The sequence below is a fragment of the Myotis nattereri genome, assembly GCF_964212035.1.
Source record: "Myotis nattereri genome assembly, chromosome: X".
In the NCBI taxonomy this organism is placed as follows: domain Eukaryota; kingdom Metazoa; phylum Chordata; class Mammalia; order Chiroptera; family Vespertilionidae; genus Myotis; species Myotis nattereri.
The window spans coordinates 15,339,370-15,344,086 of NC_138078.1; the positions used below are offsets into that span (position 1 = coordinate 15,339,370).

General features: G+C 43.4%; 2 pseudogenes across 2 annotated transcripts; both read left to right on the top strand.

The window, feature by feature from the left end:
* Positions 1 to 828: 828 nt before the first annotated feature.
* LOC308511118 (lupus La protein homolog) lies at positions 829 to 1,849 on the top strand (annotated as a pseudogene). The gene has a single exon. The product of its transcript is annotated as a lupus La protein homolog (transcript).
* A 93-nt stretch (positions 1,850 to 1,942) lies between these two features.
* Positions 1,943 to 2,724, top strand: LOC308511128 (stAR-related lipid transfer protein 7, mitochondrial-like; annotated as a pseudogene). Its single transcript has one exon. The product of its transcript is annotated as an stAR-related lipid transfer protein 7, mitochondrial-like (transcript).
* The last annotated feature ends 1,993 nt before the right edge of the window (positions 2,725 to 4,717 follow it).

Below are 4,717 nucleotides of genomic sequence, written 5' to 3' on the forward strand. Positions count from 1 at the left end.
CCTGAGATTGCTTCCCATACATAGAAAGAACAGATACCGAAGCCAATTTTCATACATAGAAAAAAAGAACTTTCTCTTCATGCCTATGAAGGCAAGCTCAACAATCACACAATTGCAGACAGAGTGAACAAATTCCCATCGAATACACTGCAGAGGAATTCAAAGTTAGGTCATCGTAGCAAGAACTGCAGGAGACCTTCCACTTTGGACTTCCTGCTAGCCCAAGACAGTAGACTGTGACACACGGTGACTTCTCAGCTAGGAACAAGGCTGGTGTTCTAGCATCTTTAACTAAACATAGAAAATATGAAGGAGGGAACTGCATGAACTGGGCTAGGTTCACAGCCCTTCCTGCTGCCAGGCACTGGCCCCGGAGGTGGCACCCTTAGTCCTCCGCCCAGAAACAGAGCCGCTGAAACTACGGCTCCGGAGCGGCTGTGGCAGAAAAGATGAAAAACAAAACTGCTACCATTGTCTTCTTTTCACAAGGTTAGTTCAAAAACAAGTTGAAAAGAGAAGCATTTGAGAGGTTTGCTGAGAAACGGACTCTAATACTGCAATAAAAACATAACAAAGGGTCCTGTGTCAAAATGGGCTGCATCTGGCAGACGCACTGGGTCCCCTGGGAGGAATGCTGGAGCCTGGGGTTCCGCACATGCACGTGGCCCGGACCCAAGTGGGCCAATGGTTGCACTGGGATGGGTCCCTGGTTGGGTCTTTGGACAGAAACTGCCCACATCCTCACTGTGCGCATTTTTAAAGTTTCCTACCTTCACTGCCTTCCAATGTAGCCGAAGGCAGAGGTTTAGAGCCACCTGTTTAGCCACAATGGCCGAAAATGGTGATGAGAAATGGCTGCTCTGGAGGCCAAAATCTGTCATAAAATTGAGTATTATTTTGTGACTTCAATTTGCCACAGGACAAATTTTTAAAGGAATAAATCAAACTGGATGAAGCCTGGTGACCTTTGGAAATAATGATCAAATTCAATCAGTTAAACCATCTAACAGACTTCACTGTAATAGTAGAAACATTGAACAAATCAAAGGCAGAACTCATGGAAATAAGTGAAGATAAAACTAAACTCCAAAGATTTCCAGACAAGCCCCTTCCTGAAGTTACTGATGAGTATAAACGTGATGTAAAACAGATCTATTTAAGAAAAAAGAAAAACAGATCTGTTTAAAGGCTTCCCTACTGATACAACACTTAATGACATAAAAGAATATTTACAAGTTAAAGGTCAAGCACTAAATATTCAGATGAGAAGAACATGGCACAAAGCATTTAAGGGATCAATATCTGCTGTGCTTGACAGCACTGAATCTGCTAAAAAAAAAACAACTCATGGAGACACCTAAACAAAAGTACAAAGACATAGATCTGCTAATACTTTTCAAGAAAGATTACTTTGCAAGAAATAATAAAGCAAACAAAATAAAATGGAAGCTAAATCATGAGCTAAACAAGAGCAAGAAGAAAAACAGAAGTTAATAGAAAAATGCTGAAATGAAATATCTGGAAGAAAAGACTTTTTGCGTGCTGAAATTTTCAGGGAACCTAGATGATCACACCTGCAGAGGAGATTTGCACATCCTTTTCTCAAATCATGGTGAATTAAAATGGAAAGACTAAGAAAAAAAAGGGGAAGATTGTCAGAGGAGCAAAAGGGAATAATCCCATTTAGAGAAAAAGCCAAGGAAGCACTAGATAAAGCCAAAGATCCAAATAATGGTAACCTACAATTAAGGAACAAAGTGACAGGGAAGTACTAGACAAATATGTGGAAAAAGAAACATTGAAGGAAGTCATAGAAGGTGCAACTCTATGGTCGCCTCTACTCAGATAGTGCCTGCGGCATCCTCCTTGGCCGCCTGTACATGCCTGGGCAATGATTGTGGAGATTGCAGGCATCTTCATGTGAGACAAAGAGCAGATCCAGGAGGAGGAGCTGCAGAGATCCACTGATGAGATGAAACTGTTGGAGGAAATGTTTCAGAGCCCTGAGGTTGAGCGCCACCCTGGAGAACCAAAATCCCAAACAGAAGGGAATGAAGATTCAGGGGGCAAAGAGGAACCATGGGAAATGGGGATGTATAAGAAACACTTGAAGCTGTGGCGGTGCCCTATTACAGGCACCCATCTTTCTCAGTACAGAGTTTTTAGAACCTACACAGATGTGACACCCCAGCAGTTCTTCAATGTTCAGCTGGTCAGAGTACAGAAAAAAAGTGGGATGCCCTGGTAATCAGGTTGGAAGTGATTGAGAGGGACGTCTTTGGTGGTTTTTAGGGTTCTTCACATTTTCCTTACTCACTGTACTCATGGGATTATGTTTATGTTTAGTGGTACAGCGTGGATCAGGAAAACATTGTGCTGGTGTTGGTGTCACGTGCTGTGGAGCACCCTAGTGTGCTGGAGTCTCTGGAATTTTTAAGAGTTAGATCATGTGAATCCCAAATGGCTATCCATCCCCACAACTCATTTGACTCCTTGTGACAATCCCCAGACTGTGTTTCCTCACTACTGTTAGTTGGATGGTTCCCAGTGGCATGCCAGAGTTCCTGGAGAAGCGGCACATGGCCACTCTGAAAGTCAAGAACATGCAGATCAAAGTAAAGGACTACATCACATGTGGAAATGGGTGAAGCCAAGGCCACCACGCCATCTTCCGAGTGGAAGAATGAGGGTAGTTGTGGCCCTGCCCGGATCAAGTATGCTTGAAGGACTTTGGGATAGGAAAGGACAGGCTGCTTCTAGCCCTGTCTCGGTCCCTATCACTCTGCTACAGGACAGGGACAGGTACTACAAAACATCTCTGTAACTACCAGTGCAAGGTAATTCAATAACTGGTGTCTGACTTCATTCACAGCCTTCTTTGTTCTTTATCAAAACAGAGATTAAGGAGGCATCCCTAGGGGCACTGTCATACTCTCAGGCCAAGCATTTTTCAATTCAGTATCCCAATGATTTAATCCGGAACAAAGCGCAGCTCAGGCTAGAAGGGAACTACTTGTTTTTGTTACCTCTGAAGAGTTTCCTCTACCAACATTCTAGTTTCCACCATCAGTTCTGCAGCATTTGGACTTCCTTTAGTCTGAAGGTCCAACTGGAAAGTGAAGGTGGCCAGTTGATGGTTCAATGAGGAGTCATTTGGGAGTGCTCTTGGAATTGTGATTGTCCTATGTTGAATGGATGTAAACTGTTGCTTGACAGTGTAAATGCCTAGAGCAGTGGTTCTCAAACTGCTGGCCCTTTAAATACAGTTCCTCATGTTGTGACCCAACCATAAAGTTATTTTCGTTGCTACTTCATAACTGTCATGTTGCTACTGTTAGGAATCGTCATGTAAATATCTGATATGCAGGATGGTCTTAGGCGACCCCTGTGAAAGGATCGTCCCACCACCAAAGGGGTCGCGACCCACAGGTTGAGAACCGCTGGCCTAGAGGGACATAAAGTCTGTACCAGGAAATTTCTCTCTTCCCCTCCCAAATACCACCCATTGACTACCCAAAGCCGTTTTCTTTAGACTGGCCAGTTCTTCTACATTCATGCACTATGTTAACCTGGCTTAACGCCTCGTTCCTTGTACCATTTACCAAGAACACGGGGAAACCAATCCTCTCAGACAATAGCTTTATGTACTATTACTGTCTTGATAGGATCAGTGGAGAAATGCTCAAAACATCCCACATTAAATAATTTATCTATATGTGTGTGTGTGTGTGTGTGTGTATGCGTGTATGTAAAATTTATTTCGGAGAAAAAGAGAAAGGGAGAAAGACAGAAACGTGATGAGAAAGAATCGCTGATGAGCTGCCTCCTGCACTCTCTCAACTAGGGACTGAGCCCGCCACCCTAACATGTGCCGTGACCTCCTGGCTCATAGGTCGACACCCAACCACCGAGCCACACTGGCCAGGCTTATATTTTTTTATGTTAAAAGTTTATTTAGTTCAGTGTTTCACTTACTGAATTTGAAATATATTTTTAAATCTTTCTGTCAAAAAGTAGGGATTTGGGAGTAGAACAGAATTTCAGTAGTCCCACTGTCCAGAAAACAACATTTTATTTTGACATTATTTTTCATACTTCACATTTGACTGAATGCCGAGGACCTGTCCATCTCAGAAGGCTAAATAAAGGTGGAAGAGTAGGGTAGGGCCACTCCCTGGAGCTTTCAGAGCTGTAGACAAGCTGTGTGAACCAACAGATAAAATCTTGCCCCAAACACTAACGCAATGAGCTTATGTGGCTCTCTTGTTCCTCTGAAAGTTTTGCCTCCTCTCTTCAGAGCTCAAATAAAAGCAAACTATGCTGTTTGAATGAAGTCACAGTCAAATGGTATCAGCTTGGCCTCACTGATTCTGCTTATGGTCATGCTGCCATCTGGTGGGAGAACAGGGATCAAGTTTTAAGTCCTCCTCCCTCCACCCACCCACCCTTTTTAAAAATAATTTAAATGATCACATTTTCCCCTTTTTTCCTACTTGGATCTAAACCTGAGACTAACTCAAGCCCATGAAACTCTTTGCTGCCTGTGAAGTTTTGTGCCAAAGAAATAACTGCCTAGTCCTTTCTGGCTTCCTTCTCTGAGTCTGGCAGAGCAGAGATACAGTGAGCAGCCCCAGCTTCTCTCATTGATCAGTTCTCTTTTCTCATCTCTAGGACCTGAAAGCCAAGGAGAGGCCTGGGTTATGTCTTCACTTAGGGC